The sequence below is a fragment of the Adiantum capillus-veneris genome, chromosome 29 (genome assembly GCF_014529385.1).
Source record: "Adiantum capillus-veneris isolate H3 chromosome 29, ASM1452938v2, whole genome shotgun sequence".
Taxonomy (NCBI): domain Eukaryota; kingdom Viridiplantae; phylum Streptophyta; class Polypodiopsida; order Polypodiales; family Pteridaceae; genus Adiantum; species Adiantum capillus-veneris.
The window spans coordinates 38222654-38240241 of NC_140959.1; the positions used below are offsets into that span (position 1 = coordinate 38222654).

The 17588-nt window shown below is 41.1% G+C and overlaps 1 pseudogene; it reads right to left on the reverse strand.

Annotated features, from left to right (window-relative positions):
- Nucleotides 1-8964: 8964 nt before the first annotated feature.
- Nucleotides 8965-17588, reverse strand: part of LOC147419060 (uncharacterized) — a 51919-nt pseudogene continuing 43295 nt past the window's right edge.

Genomic DNA, 17588 nt, shown 5'->3' on the forward strand with positions numbered 1-17588 from the left:
GCCGAGTAAACCTTGGAAGTGAGAGATGGGCGTGTAAATAGGCCGTTGCTTCTAGAGAAGGCTCGTAGAGTACTTAGGAGCTCAAGTTCTGAAGCTCTGATACCATGTGAGCTTGAGTGATATATATAGAAGATAGAGTGAGAGAGGAGAGAAGGAGAGAGTAGACAAAGAGATGGAGGTAGAGAAGAGAGAGAGGTGTGAGAGAGAAGGGAAGGGGGAGCTGACACCAAGTAGAGAGGGAAATTCGAATTCAAATTGCATACAACAACCACCTTGGGAACAATACAAGGGGAGTTCCTTTTATAGGCTTGGATAAGCAATCTAGCCGTTGTAGGGATAAGGTATCTGTGGTGAGGTTTGAACTCCAGCTTAGGTGTAAAGTGCATTGCACTTTCCACAGAGACTGCTACAATTTGCATCGATTGAACTGAGCAGAGCCGCCCCTTTTTTTTTGTATGGTGTGTATGTCCCTTGATAGGCAGGTGGTAGGGAGTGAGCGCAGAGAGAAAACTGTGGCTGCATGGGGGATAGAGAGAGAAGGTACGCAACAGTAACGACCAGAGATGTTGAGAAGGAGAGAGAGAGAGAGAGAGATTTACTGCGGTTTTGTGAGGTGGTGGTGGTTAAAAGGGACCACATGGCGGAGCAGTGAGAGAGAAAGAGAGGAAAAACACTCCGAGTTGCATGGCGGCACAGTATGAGAGAAAATCAGCATGTTATGCGGTTGTGGTAGCTCTGCATGTCGCAAGTAAATGAGGGATTTAGGCTTGTGGCTGCATGCTCTACGAGAGAGAGACCGTTAAGAGTGTGAGTGGCATGCAGTGGCTGCCTGTTGACAAGAAAGGAAGAGAGAGAGAGGGAGAGACGGCTGCATGGGGTTGGGCTAGCGGCTGTAGCAAGAGAGAGTGTGGTGTGGGCACTGGAGTTTGGTAGAAAGTGTGGGGCGACAATTGAAAACAGAGAGAGAGAGAGAGATCGCTCAGTTGTAAACTGCATGTTGATCTGTAGTTAGTGGGAGGAGAGGTAGAGATCGAGAGAGTTTGCATGAAAGTTGTGGGTGCTTCAGGATTTGTGGCCGGCTACAATTGTTGCGCCCGCATGCTGAGATGTCAGGTAGTTGAAGGAGGTCGCGTGTAATACACTAGGGGTAGGGGGGTCGGGTGTGATACGTGAAGCTGAGTGAGGTTGGTACTTGACTACCGTACATAGTCGACAATGCTCATTTGCTATTGGGTGAAAAATTATCACGCCGCCATGCAAATGGGTAATTGTTGTCGTCCATCAAATGTCGGCGATAATTATCAGTATCAAGCCTGTGGGTGGTTACAAACAATGCTTTTGATGAGCAGTGTTGCGGTGCTCCTGCTGCTGTTTGATGTACTGGATTGTCGAAGTGGGTGCCACATGTATCACGATATAGCAAAAGGTTATTGAAAATAACCCGTTTTGGGAGTTTGTTCCCATGGAAATTCTCTTCCTTTAGGATGGTTTTGCAGGATGCTAAAAGTTTTCTCTTGCGATACCATGTCATCCTCAATCGTTGTTCTTTCATCCCCTCTACTCTCATCTAGGTTTGATTTTCTACAATCTTTACACTTCCCCTCGTCATCCTATGAGGTGAATTATAGCCGAGTCCTCTTGAACGGGATTGTTCTCTTCGTAATATCCCATCTAGGGCTATGTATTATTCCTCTCTTTTTTTTTTGTAATTGAGTATCCCCATATGATTTAGCTTAATCCATTTTATTATTATGTTTAACTAACATAATTACACTAGCAATCGCTATACTATTACAATAAAGAAAGAACTTGCTTTAATTCCAAAAAGTAAATAAATCACTAACTACAAATTGAAGCATTCAATGAAATCTACAAACATGCAAAGCAAAATACTTAGCAGGTGTTAATCAAAATCTTTAGTTTTGGAGCGTAATCTGGCTCTGATACCACTGCTACAGTCGGAAGCTTGGCTGCCCTGCAAAATACTCGAAAATAGCACATAGCGAGACATAAACGACTAAATCTGCATACCTCGAATCACACGATGCCGAATCATCGATGTACGCAAACAGAGAGAGACAACGAGCGAGAGAGAGGAAGAGAACATGCGCAGGCGCACCTCCGAGAGCGGAGTGCTACGCTTGGCACGGCGAGAGAGAAGAGAGGAGAGATTAGAAGAGCAACGCAGACATTGGGTGCAATCTCCCCCCGTGCAAGAGTGACCATTTCCCTCTTGCACGTATTTGTTTTATAGATTTCTTGAATGGTCAAATTGGTTACAAACTGGCCGGCCGGTCATAAATGGCCAAAGCTCATAAAAGAGCACTTGAATAATAAAATATACATGATATACAAATACATTTGCATAGGCCAAGCTGGGTCTAGTCTTTTCCACCTGTCAGTTGCAATAAATAGTAAGATGTCAATTCTATAACAGGTCTAGTGGGTAGGAGCGAGTGCATTTAGGTAGGGCCAAGGGAGTGTAGAGAGGGGCGAGGGCTAGTGGGTAGGGGCGAGGGAAGGTAGAGAGGGACGAGGGCTAGTGGGTAGGGGCGAGTGCAGCTAGGTAGGGGAGAGAGAAGGTAGAGAGGGGCGAGGGCTAGTGGGTAGGGACGAGTGAAGGTAGAGAGGGGTGAGGGTTAGTAGGTAGGTGGAGGTGAACATTAGTGGGTAGGGGCAAGGGGTTGAGAGGGACTTGTAGTTTAAGGGGTGACTCAAGCGAGAGAAACGTAGTTAATCCATGGCAATCTGAAGTACTACACAGAGAGAGCAAAGAGATTGGGAATGAATTTTATCAAGAGAGCTGGTGTGAAAAGAAGGGTTATAGAGTGACCCGATATTAGCACTTAGAAAACGATGGGATGATGAAGAAAAAGAAGGAACTCCGTGCTTCTGGAAAGAAGAAGTGAAAGAAAATTACTGCATAGAAAAAGCCTGACCCATAGTGTTTTACACTTAGAGCCCAATTTGATGAGAAAGTTTGATTATAGAGAACCCATTTTGAACGCCAAAAGTGAGAAGAGGGGACAATACAAGGCAATACAACAAGGTAGTCCAATCGCATGGAAAGAATGAGCCGATTACAAGAAGTTTAGGAAAAAACAAGCACCCCAATTACAGTGGTAGAGAAAGTATACCAAAGGAGAAAATGTGGGGACACCGATAGGCATGGCAAAGACTGAGAGTTTGCAAGGGTGTCATCATAACATATACTCTGGTGAGAGGGTAAGTGACAGAAGAGAGAAAGGAGATGCTGGAACATATACTAGAGATAAAAACAACTACAAACAGTGAAACAATTATAGATAGCTTACTAAGAGGGATAATAGCATTTGATTTGGGAGCCATTTACCAATGGTGGCAAGGGGACACCTTCCAAAGTCACTAACTGGTTCACTCCTTGTGGAAAAATCTCTTGTACCATGAATGGTCTTTGCCAAGCTGGACCAACTTCTTTGCTTTTTTTGATATCTAGCTTGATACAGTAGCACTAGTGATCTTTTCATTATTTTTGGCTTATGAAGATGGCGATCATTCCATGCTTTGCGAGGAAGCTTCTTTGCTTGCAGCACGTAAAACGCTAACCTGTGGCTTTCATCCAACATTGAGAGATGAGACAGATTGGCAGAGGCAATCCCTGATGTGTCATGGAGACTACCCACCCTAGCGGAACCGGAGTTGAATTCAAAAGGTGCGATTGCTTCTAACCCAAAAGACAATTGAAAAGGATTGTAGTTCCTAGTTGCTTTGTGGGAAGTGTGATACGCCCAAATAGTGTCGAGGATTGCTTGATCCCAAGATGTCGCATGCAAATGACAAGCATTGCAAAGTAGAGAAATGAGAACTTTGTTGGTGCTCTCTGCCTGCCCATTTTCTCTGGGATAGTAAGAGCACAACTTGCAATGAAAGGATTTGTAGTTGCCTAGCACTGTGGCGATCAGATCATTGACAAAATGGCTGCCCCCCCTGTCATTGGTAATCTCTAAGGACACCCAAACCTGCAAAATATATTCTCATACAAGAATTTTCTATTGTAGAGCTAGTGAAATCAATCATTGCTAGAACCTCTACCCATTTAGTGGCATAAACTGTACCACCACAAGCAAATAGTTCTAATCACCTGGTTGGGTCGGCGGAGAAATTGGACCCATGAATTCTAGACCCCATCTTTCAAATGGAAGCCATGCCATGGATACATATAAGGGATGGTTTGATTGCTTACGAGGTTTAGGTGCACAACACTGACATACATCACAGACCTTCACATGAGCAATGGCATCCCGAAACACACAGGGCCACCATAAGACACTTTGTAGAATTATTTGAGCTATAACCTGACAAGACAATGGACACCACTGGGACCGCTATAGGGATCTTCTAAGATAGATTCCACTTCATGGGAAGAGACACACCAACTTAGAACACCATTAGGTCCAACCTTATAGAGCTGACTGCCAATCAAAGTGAATGGTCAAGATTTGAACAGAAACCTGCATTTCTACAATGGAGAAGCATTCTCTGGAAACATGCCAGTGGATAACAAGTATAGAACATCGCCGTACCACTTTGGAGTTGTATCAATCTAAAATAGACTGCTATCTGGAAATTCATCCTCAATACCAATAACTTCCTCACCAGAGTGGACGCGAGAGAGATAGTCGGCCATGACATGAAGTTTGCTAGGACAAGGTACCACTTCAAAATCAAACTCTTGGAACAGAAGGAGCCATCGCCAGACTCAGCGTGTAACTTGTGGCTTATTGGGCAGGTAACGAAGAGCATGATGATCAGTAATAACTGTGAAGTGAACCCCTAATAAATAGTGTCAAAATTTTTGAAGAGCATAAACAATGGCCAAACCTTCCCTCTCAGTAGTACTCTAATTGCACTCATCTTTTGTGAGCAACCTGTTTGCACAGTGAATGGGACAATTGAGATTCAATTCCTTGCTAGCCTGAGTGAGGACAACACCCATAGTTGTCTAACTAGCATCAGTACATACATGGAAAGTTAGAGACCAATAAGGGGCTACCAAAATCGGAGCTTCAATTAGGCGCTTTTTTAGCTAAGCAAAGGCTTAAGACAAGCCTGATTGAGTTCATTTTTACAACATGACAAAATATTTCATTGAAGTCAATACCTTTCTTTTGAGAAAACCCTTTTACCACAAGCCTAGACTTGTACCTTTTCTTCCCACTGAAATGGTACATCAGCACTGGTCAGGCCGGCGGGTCAGGGGTTGGGCAACATTGGCATACATCCTAATGAATCGGCGATGATACCCTATATGGCCTACAAAGGAGTTGATGGTTTCAATTGAAAACATATTAAAAATATTTACCATTTCATTGTAAATCACTCCTAGTGTAGAATCTGGCCAATCTATCATAACGAACAGCTCCAAAACTCCCCACCCCTTTAGAATGATTCTTCAAAGTTGGAGTTTCAAATTGAAAATTATGACAATTTTATGTTTTGTTGAATTTTGGATTCTTGCTACGTATGCGCTGCGCGAAACCACGGGAGGCAAAAAATGTCCTATTTCTATGAAGAAAAAGCAACCACACTCTAATACCATGTTGAGTAGAAAGAGAAAAAGAAGAGCAGAAAGATGATATGCAAAATGTGCAATCGCAAAGTGTATAGGATACATGCACATGATGATATATATATATATATATATATATATATATATATATATATATACATATATATATATGACCCACGGATATATTTAGAGTAGCTTCACATATAAGCTCAACACATGCTACCATTCTAGTTTGAAGCTGAGATTCTTGCTTCCATGTCCATGCTTCCATGCATAAATAAGTATGAATAGTCTCTAGACGAGGGTATAAAGTGTCACCCAAGGACCACATAAGTGTCATAGGGTTGCAGAACCCTATCTCCCTTATGTATCAATAGTCTCTAAACCAAGGTATATAAGGGTGATAGAGTTATAATATCATGCCAAACAATCTCTTTCCATGTAAGAAAGATAGGTCTTGAAGACCTTTTTGAGTTCATAATATCATAATTAAAATTCAAAGTCATCATGGTCCCAAAAGCACATACCAATAGCAAATTCTTGGTCATGTAAAATTTAGGAAAGTGCTAAGTTTGACCTTGCTTAATCTACATACCACAGTAAATAGCTCCAAACTAGGATGATTGGTCACATGAAATCTACTAGCAATTCTTGATGTTAGGACAAATGATCAAATGTGAAACATGAGCATGATCTTAAGAGGATGTTAAATTAAAAGGTAAGAACCATGACATCTATTGAATGCAACAATTGACCAATGTCTATGCAAGAGAATGCTAGAAGGAAAGGTATAGATGGGATGCTTGGTCCTGGGACCATGCTAGAATACAAAAACCAAACATAGTTCTCATTTCTTTTTAGGTTTTTTCATCCAAGATCATGTAGAATGTAGTAATGTGCTAAATAATTAGCGCATGATTAACTCTGGCCCATGATGTTTCAAAGCTGCAAGAAGCGGCTCAGTCTTCATCCTCTGATGCACTCATTACTAGTGACGCCTTCAAACCCGATTAGAAAAGTCAAATTAGGTGACCCTAACGACCCTAAGCACATCCTTCTAGCCTCTTGGTTATGGGATCATCCCACACTACTCGATCAAGTAGTCTCACTTATGTACTCAAGATGTTTTTGCATGGTCTTACAAGGATTTGGAAGGAATCCCACCAGAACTGGGTGTCCATACTAGCCCTCTCGTTGAAGGGGCCAATCCAGTTAGAGGACAGGCTTACAAACTCAACCCTAACTATGCCGAAGCTCTCAAGATAGATCTAGAAAAGATGCAAGAAGTAGGGATCATTGTGCGAGTGGAGCACTCTGAGTGGCTATCATGCCATGGTCATCGCGGCTAAAAAACAATCAAATAAAATCCACGTGTGTGCTAGCTACCGTGCGTTGAAAAGGTAACTATCCCATATGGTTTCCCCACCCCCTTCACTGAGCGTTTGAAGATGTGGCAGGGCACGTACTGTAGAGTTTCATGGATGGCTTCAGGGGTTACAATCAGTTAGGCATCCATCTGCATGATCTGATCAAAACGGATTTGTCACTCCATGGGGCTAAAAAAATGGTTCGCCCTCTTTCAATCGCAGAATATATCTCATCTTTTGTCCTTGCTTACGGATCATCTTCGCATCTTCATAGATGATTCGGGTGCTCAATGTTCGACCTCAGTGGAGAATCTAGAGGAACACCTTGCCCAACTCTCAATCGTCATCCTCAGGTGCAGGGAGTCACGTTTGAAACTCAATCCCAGAAAATGTCAATTTTTGGTCACTGAAGATACATTACTGGGCCATGTTTTATATTTTTGAATCCATTTGTATTAAGATTCTTGTTATGAATGTTTGAATTGATTTTTATGCATCATATATAATTGAGATTGCATAAAAGAAATTAGGTCAAAAGTTAATTATTTGAAATTACAATGTATTCAATTAGATTTACATATTGATACGTGTTGAATTTCTTATTGCATGATTCTTAGATTTGATTTTCATGCATCATACGAAATTTGGTTTGTATGAAATAAGTTAGATCAAGAGTAAGCATATTGAATTTACATCATTTTCAATTATATTGAAAGAAGTAGATAATTTGATTGATCTCCATATTTACTCTTTATGTGTATCACATATATTTCGATGCATGATTGTGTATGATGTATGATAAATATGAAATCAAGATTTTCTTTGACTGAATCTACTAAGAGTTACATGATGTTTTTGTAGAGAGAATACTATCCATCATCTAATATTTTACACAGAAATTTGATATATGACGTTTCACTTGAAGAAAGAGATTTCAATTCATTGTAGATATTGAAGGGTTATGCATTTGATGATTCATAAAGAATTATAATTGTAGATATGGAAATGCAAAACCTAAGCAAGAATGCATGGTATTGTGACCATGATATATATTTTGGAACTCAAGACTTTTCCATATACTAGGAATTTGGAGCAAGATTCCTAGCTTCACATTCATCCTTAATATTTCCCTTTCAAGCATGGCCCTAAGATCAAGCATTTTGAGGATTTGTTTTTTCAAATTGAAGTATGCTATTACTATCTAGAATTCAATCTTGGATTTGATCCTTGTAATGATAGAATGGTCTTATGACCATTGTCAAGAAATGTGCATTGTGGCTAGGAAAGCCTCCGGCCTCTTACTGTGAGGGTTTGCAACAAAATCAAGCAAGTCATAGAAGATTTGAAGCTAAAGCAACACTCATAAAGACCAAAACTCTAGTCATGAATGTTTCACTTTGCACTACAAGAGGTTGTGTGCTCTTGTGGCGCTTTTAGCGATGGAAATACACTGGGTTTTTATAACCCCCAGCGTCGCTAAGAGAGTCGCTATGAGCGTCGATATGGGGACGTCGCTATACGCGTTGCTATGGCAGTCGCTATAAGCGTCGCTATATAGCAATGCCTATAGCGACGCTACAGGGCCATCAATAGCGACACTTATAGTGACGCTGCAGAGCCTAATATAGAGACGGTCATAGTGACGGCCGAGATGAAATTTTTTTGGTGGTAGGGCATTTACCCATCAACCATATTTAATGTTTCATTTGTCTATTTACATTTGAAAAAAAGTGCAAAGGTAAATATAGACCCAAAATAGTCACCCACGAGACAATATAATCATTAACTCCATCATCCATAGTTCGTATTGTTTGCAAAATAAAGATACAAAAATGACAAGCGTGAATTGATGAAGGTAAATCAATGACAATTGTACACATAGGAAAAATCACTTGATTGTTAATCATTGCAAATGTAATAGTTACAAACCATTGTCATTATTTAAAAAATATAAATGGTTTTCAAAAAGACGTATAAAAGTCGTCTCATGATACATAATCTATGACAAAAAGAAACTAATCCTATCTAGCTATGGCTAAACGACGTCGTCTAATCAGACGTCTCATCGCGTTGAAGCGCCGTATCTTTCGGATTCTGCAAAAAAAAACAATAAGCTAGCTTTTTGTAAGTATAAACATATAGCAACGTTTATAAAACAATACAATAAATAGAAAATAATAAACCCTAATACTAACCATGCCGCCGCGAGAACTCAGGATGTCTATAAGGGCGTTTAAGCCCTTCCTGCCTGCGTACTCACGCTCGTACAGTGTGGGATTGCGTCCTATAAACGACCACTGTCAAAACATACAAAGAATCCATTATGTTAGAATTTCAAATCCCATAAACCCTAAGCTATCAAACATAGATGCAAAAACACTTGCAAAATCGGCCTCAAATGATGCCCACCCGTCGCTCCCCAAGTGGTGCGAGCTCCCTGCCTCTACTCGGGCTCTGGCTAACTCCTTTTGCTGCTTCCACTTGTCGAAATTCTCGCGCGCTTCTTTCTTCGCATGCTTCCAATTTTCTTTGGCCAGCAAATCTGGTCTACTCCACCCATGCTTGATTGCTTTTTGCACTTCGGAACGGTTATGCTTGCAGTATTCGCGCATTCGAACCTTCATCACATCTTCATTGAAGCGGTCATCTCATGTTGGAACAGGAAACTCGTCATGAAGTATGCTGATGACTCTATCTTTTAATTCATTCGGTACCTCACTCCAGGTGTTTAGTATGTAGTGTCTAAACACCTGAGAGCAAAGACTGCGCATGCGTGAAATCACCTTCTTGCCTTCATCATCCAAGATGGAACCGCCGCTGAAGTCGACGGAGTAAGGCAAGCCCTCTTGCCGCTGACGCGTGAACCTGGGTGTCTCGTTAGGGGTCTCTAGCGGCGTGTCAACTGGAGTCTGAGCCTCGAAGCTAGGAGTGTCCACTGGAGTGACTCCTGGAGGAGTAGCTAGTGCTGTGTAGCTACAGGGAACGGTAGTCAACTGTGCAAATCCAGATGTCGATGGCGATGCCGTGGCTGGTGTCGGGACGGGCAAAGAAGGGGAGGGTAAAGCGCCTCATCGAACATGAGGCAGTGTCGAAGCATCGGTGGCGCCACCCCACAACAACCGCCACCGCCACCACTAGAGCGTCGGTGCCTAGACAAGTGTGAAGATCGTCTCATCGACACCGACGCTTCAGAGCGTGCTGAGGACTCCGAAACAGAAGGAGATGCGGATGGAGTAGGAACGCGCGATGGTACACCAAAGCGATGACGCTCCACGTACCATTGTCTCTACCGGGGTGACAAAGAAGAAAGAAACTCCTCATCATCCATGCCTGCATTAAACACACGAACATTTAAGCTTAATATTGAATGAATGGAGTAGAAAACATGGACAAGTAGATAGATAGATAGATACATAGATAGATAGAGAGAGAGAGAGAGAGAGAGAGAGAGGAGGTGCTTTTCCTCTCTGCTTATGAGAACATACCTAGAGCATACGTACGTGGAGTGGACGCAAAGACCATTAAATACAATGACGCAATGACGCATATAAATACAATGACGTAATGACGCAAATACTTAAAGAGCCAGAGTTTTTAGAAAACGGAGAAAAATTGTTCAAAACGGAGAATCGTACAAGAACTTGAATGTGCTTGTAGCTTTGGAATGTTCAAAGGCTAGTAGCAACAGAAAGCGTTCTTCTTCTATTCAACCTGAGTGATGGAAGAGGCAAGTGCATAACTCTGAATTTACAAAACGGAGCAAAATTGTTCAAATATAATATTTATGGATTCAAGAGATCTCTCTCTCATCCTCGCATAGCTCAGCATAACTTCCTATATATATAGAGAGCTCTCCGTTTAAATAGATGTCCTCTGTTTCATTTTGTAGATCATCTGCATGTACCCCATAGAGAGTGGAAGCTTGATGTTCATCTGGCACCACCTCCACGGCTTCTGATTAAGCATCTTCTCTGATCTCCTCCATTGATGCCGCTGTGATTGGCACATGGTAGCCTTCATACGTCCGTGCAGTACGAGGGGCTACCTCTATGACGTACCACCAGTTTGATGCAAACTTTGTAGGATGAAATATCACCTGCCAGAGCCACATAACTTACATGAGAGCTTCGAACCACATAAATTCTAAAATGGGATGTTAACTATTTACATACTTACTTGTTCACAATGCTCGGGTAGTACGAAAGTGTCTCTTAGGTCAGTCCATTTCTTAGTTGAATCCACCTCAAGAAAACCAGACTCTTCTCTACGCACAGTAGCGTTGCGACCCTCCATGACTATCTTGCACCATTGCACGTCGAACAAGTCGACAAAAAATCCTCTATAATCGATCCTCAAAATCTCTTGTAGCTTGCCGAAGTAAGTGAGTTGCACCACCACAGGATTTGCATCAGAGGACCGTCGTCGACTAGACTGTTCAAATTTTGCCATGATTCCACAATCTTGAGTAAACCGTTTTTTGTCGATCCGTTCCACCCTAAAATGTCGACCTTTACACCATGCTGCTGAGGAATCCGTAGCACACCATCCGAAGATTTATTCTCCTCATCCCATGATGCTAGGGCGGCCATGGACTTACATTCGAAGAAATGATTGATGCGAGGAAGCAGAGAAAAATGTTGCAAAACGTTTTGCGGAATTTTTGTTCCGTGGAGATCTACTCGATATCTTTCGGAATCACATTTCGGACACTTCTCCATGTTTATGTATTCCCCTCTGAAAAGAATGCAGCCATTAGGACAAGCATGGATCGAATTGTAATCCATCCCCAAGTTTCGCAAAATCTTTCTTGCTTCCTCTCGGGAATCTGGCATCACATTATCAGCTGGTAGTATGTGCTCTTTGAGCAATCTACACAACATAAAAATACGGTACAATTATGTAAAAATCTATTAGATCATTATACATTTAGAGTTTTATTAAAGTAAACTAATTATAATAGATCATTTGAAAAGCGTTGTGCGCTAGTGTCACTCCATCCAAACTTTGTCTGCATGTTGAGAAGAACCAGGAGCACTTTCAATCTAGATACACGTGCTCCATTATACAATGGCGTATCGGCTTCACTTTTCATATCATCATATACAAGTCTTTCTGAATCCATGATCGTCTCGATCATTTCATCAATCTCGGGCTCAAACATTGCCTCGTTGGGAATGTGGTCTGCATGATCATCCCCCGAGCTGTCAGAGGCTACATCTTGTGTCCTCACATATGCTGCTTGACCAAAGCGCCTGCGAACACGTCTATTGGGTTGCAAGATTGCTGCCTGTTGGCCAGCGTTAGAGTTCGACGAGTTATAATCGGCAAAAAGTGATCTATAATAGATGGATCAAACTTGCCAAATTCACAAACGTGCTGCAAAGAAATGCGTCTTGTCTGTTGCACAGCATACTTGCAATGGATACAAGGACATAAGATCCTTGTTGAGAGATAGGTGTTTCGGTTGGACGGCCCCACATCCTCGTCACTACTCATAATGAGGGTAAAAATCTTATAATTTGGACAACAAATTTCATCTTCTATTGGCATTCTTCGTGTTATCTCTCTCTCTCTCTCTCTCTCTCTCTCTCTCTCTCTTTGTTCACACTGTAAACTACCTCACATTCTCTAGTCATGTCCAATCCCCGCACACCTCAGTCTAGAGGTGCACGAAGATCAGAACCACCGGGTTATAATATCGTCTTTATTGGTCAATGCCTATATTTGTGGGTACAAGAAATCTACACACCCACATCTACATGATACTGCATGTAGTGGGCAAAACCCCTTTGCCTCTTCTCTAGCTGTAGTATTTCACAACATCTTAACATCTTTTCACAGTAGATCTTTGTTTGTAGCATGCAGGTACACCATTCTTGCAATGTAGCTGATGTCTGCTCAAGGCACTTAATTCTTACTCTAGATTTGACGGGATGTGGTGTGTGTGTGTGTGACCCTTGGAATCGTCATCTTGCATCACTAATTTCTGTGTAGGCTCAATTTGCTCTTCCACTAGCTGAACATGACAGATTATTGTATGGTAGCAGCAGTCGAACAAGCAGGTGGAGTTGCTGGTCCACATGGACTGTCGAGGCTATGAGCGCAGGAAATTTTCTCGCCACTTCTTCTAACCTTATCTTAAACGATAAAAAGAAGAAAATGGTATAACCATTCTATCACCCAAGTGTGGTAGATTGGTTATGCCAATTCCCTCTTCAATAACATGTAAATAACCTAAATCTAATCTACTATAACGTAAATCTAAATCAAACGTAAATGAACCTAAATCTAATCAAACGTAAATCTAACTAAAAATAAACATAAATCTAATCTAATTTAACTTAAATAAACCTGAATCTAATTTAACGTAAGTCTACATCTAACCTAATCTTTAACGTCTTTTGGGATAGTTTCCTACAGCGTTAAAACTCTCTTCTTCTTGTGTGTGTGTGTGTGTGTGTGTGCACGCCAATAAAAAGAGAAAAATGGTATAACCTTTCTATCACCCAAGTGTGGTAGATTGGTCATGCCATTTTCCCTCTTCAATAACAGATAAATAACCTAAATCTAATCTAATATAACATAAATAAACCTAAATGTACTAGGACTTGATTTTGAGGTGTTTTAGCAATAAATTTTGTTTTTCTAGGAAGTTTTGGTCGTTTTAAAGTTAGTCCACTGTGTAGAAGGATGTGTGGATTGTTTTCGTCCAATAAAATTTTTTGATCCAGAAGGCACTTTCTGGGGCATTTTTGAAGGTGTTAACGTGGGATTTTGCAAAAGTGATGTATGAAGCGATTGAAGCCTGTGTTATAAGGAACAACTTTGGTTCTCTGAGTCTTTAGAGATTTTGATGTTTTGATGCTCGTTGAGGGCCAAAGATTAAGAAAAAAGTGGGATTTGCTGTTTTTGCATCGTTTTTGTAGAAAATGTTGTTTTGCAGGTTGATTTTCAGCAAATCAGAGCAGGCTATGGAAATTTTCCATCACATAGCCGTCGAAGAGCGCAACGAGGGCAACAAGATTGTGTGAGACGGACTTGGGCTGTTTTTGCTCCGTTTGGGAGTTTCAAAAATCTGACCTTTACGGATCGCTTCACGATCACGTTTTTCCCCTATTCTTGTAGGTATACTTGGCGCGCAAGTCGAGTCGACCGAACGCCAAAAATAGAAAAGTGGCTATTTTGGGAGGTTGCATGCTTTTGGAGGAAAAAACGAGAAAAGAAAGACGGGTGGTGCGTTTTGGGGATCATTCAACGATCTCTGTTCTACGAGTGTGAGTGTGAGTGCGAGCGAACTGAAGCTCGAGGGTGGTCGGGAGGTTCGAGCTCCGTACAAAGGAGTGCGCCCATATATTTTATTGCTCCTCTGTTGTATCAAACACTATCAATACAAAGATCTCTTTCTCTGTCTTTGCTGTCTATCTCGATTATTCTGTTTCTGTGACACTAAATCCAATCTAATATAACGTAAATCTAAATCTAACGTAAATAAACCTATTTAATCTAATCAAACGTAAATCTAACTAAAAATAAACCTAAATCTAATTTAACGTAACTCTGCATCTAACCTAATCTTTAACGTCTTTTGGGATAGTTTCCTACGACGTTAAAACTCTCTTCTTCTTGTGTATGTGTGTGTGTATGTGGGAGTGTGTGTGCCAATAAAAAGAGAAAAATGGTATACGCTTTCTATCACCCGAGTGGTAGATTGGTTATGCCATTTTCCTCTTGAATAACAGGTCTTGAGTTCAACTCCTCGTCGGCTAGATTTTTAGGTCTCTTTAATTAGTTTCCTACGACGTTAAATTAAACTCTCTTCTTCTCGGGTGTGTGTGTGGGTGTTTGTGCACGCCAATAAAAAAAGGAGAAAAATGGTATAACTTTTCTATCACCGAAGTGTGATAGATTGGTTATGCCATTTCCCTTATGAATAACAGGTCTTGAGTTCAACTCCTGTCGACTAGATCTTTAAGGTCTCTTGGGATAGTTCCCTAGGATGTTAAGACTCTCTTCTTATTCTTCTTTTCTCTCTCTCTCTCTCTCTCTCTCTCTCTCTCTCTCTCTCTCTCTTCCTTTCTCAATGTGTGTGTGCATTTTTTGTTTATGCATGTGTGTGTGCGTTTTTGGTTTATGCATGCTCTCTCTATCTTTTCCTCTCTCAATGTGTCTATGATTTCCTTGTTTATGCATGTGTGTATGCGTTTTTTGTTTATGCTTGTGCTCTCTCTCTCTCTCTCTCTCTCTCTCTCTCTCTCTCTCTCTCAAAAACACAATGTGTGTGTGTGTGTGTGTGAGAGAGAGAGAGAGAGAGAGAGGGAGAGAGAAAGAGGGGAAGGGACCACGAGAGGGAGGAGAGGAAAGGAGCATACCTGGCTCTCCTTTCTCTCCTCGTGTGTGTGTGTGTGTGTGTGTGTGTGTGTGTGTGTGTGTTTGTGTGTGTGTGTGTGTGTGTGTGTGTGTGAGAGAGAGAGAGAGAGAGAGAGAGAGAAAGAGGGGAAGGGAACATGAGAGTGAGGAGAGGGAAGGAGCATACCTGGCTGTCCTTCCTCTCCTTGTGTGTGTGTGTGTGTGTGTGTATGTGTGTGTGGGTGTGTGTGGAGAAGAAAGAGAGAGAGAGAGGGAGAGCGTTACCTTGCTTGCTTGAGCGCGCGTTGAAAACTCAGATCTGAGATCTGAGTTTTCGGACGCTCTCGGTTATGTTTTTTAGCTCTGGCGGCGTCGCTATGTTACTTGTAACATAGCGACGCCGTGCTTTTTCATGTTTGAGCGTCGCACTACGAGCATCGCTACTATTAAGCACGTCTTGTAGTGTTGAAAAAGAACAAAATATAACTTAAAACTCTTGTGTGTGTGTGAAGATTTGGTGTAGCTAGCCTCGTTCCCAATTACACAGATGTAGTGCTCTTTCGCCCTGATAAAAACCTTAGATTAATGCTAGAATTATTTGTTACAACCATTTTATAAAAGCTTTAATGCTTCATTCGACAAGCCTAGTTGAACATTTTGATAGCGTCACATTCTAAAAATTGTAGTGGAAACATCACAGGACTACACTAGTATACCATAGAAGCAAGCTAGGTAACCCTTCACACAAAGAGACTGAACGAAAATATATATCTCTCAATGTTTATTTTTTAAGGCTCTCATAGTCATGGTACCATGAGTGATGTGGAATTTTGAGCCATGTATGACCATTTTTGAGTCATTTTTTGGCATTTTATGACTATTTTTTTGCCAATTTTAGCTAAACAATGCTCCTTTTTTAATCATAAAAAGCCCAAATGAGCTGCTAAGATCGCCCCCATTAAACTTTTTTGGCAAAACAAGCGTGCACACTTGAAATTTGTACAATTATAATCCAATTAATTGTGCACAGTTTAATGTGATAAAACAATCCATAGTGCCACATCTAGTGCCTCATCGCCTCAGTGAGGTAAATATAAGACAATAGTCATGGGATCTGTTCTCACACATTTGACATTATGTAAATTGTTGTGTTTGGTCCCTCATATTATAAAGCACAAAGAGAGGGGTGAAAATTTAGATTCACATTGTAAACATGTCATTTCATAACATCCATCCCCTCTAAACTTGCACATTGGTCAACATGTGCCACACATATTTAATGTCAATTTCATCATTATTTTAAAAGAAATATAATGCATTGCCCTCTCTTTCTTCATCTTTATCCATAACATGTTCATCAAAACCTTCATTTTTACTTTCTAGTAAAACAAAGGGATCTGTATTGACTCTTGTTAGCGGGTGGCCCTGATTGGACGTTTGTAGCTGCATATCTTTTTGGCCCTAACACATTGCCAATACTCAGGGAAGCGACTCGGATGGGGCACTGGACTCTTTGAGGGTGTAAACCTCAAGAAGTGAACCAGTGGAATATTTCTATCTCTAACACATCTCTCGCTCTTAGTTCTGGTAATTTACCTATGTCCTTCTCTATTTTAGCACTCAAAGGGACTCCAAATGCCACAAAACTTTAGGAGGATGTCCTCCACACTTAGGGACACTAACCTATGGAGTTTAATCACATTTTGCGGAGGTACCAAAATCACAATTGATCATAATTGAGGTCTCAAAAACTGCAATTGAACATATCAAGAGGGCCGTCCTAGGGTTTATGAACACTCTCCTACATTAAAAACACTATTTAACGCGCTCAAATCAATAGATTTAGTCTACAACCAAGTAGTCAAAATCAGAGTAGAATCGACAATGAGCATACTCAATTGAAAGAACATCCGAACAAGGAACACATTGCAAATTTCAAAACTGAAATATCATTATCATAGCTCAAAATGTGATGATTACAAGTTGTAGAGTAGAAGTCACTCTCAGCCGTACGCTTTAAACCTTTCAAAACATGATAATGATCCCCCCTTCCCACTTTACAACTTATGCTTTATACCTAGGGCTCTCTTGGCTAGTGGCCGACCATACAAGACTCGATTTCATTACAGACTCTATAACTTCGGTTCTCAGAGTTTTTCCATATTTAATCAAAGATGATCAAAATAATTACAAGGCTTCCAAAAAAGAATAGAAATACATCAAAATTTTAGGCTCTTAGAAGAAGGGGTGGACTTGAAGGGCACCCGTCTGGCTTGACTGCCAACATTCCCCCCTTCCTCGTCTTTGTACTCCCTCGTGCAAACTGC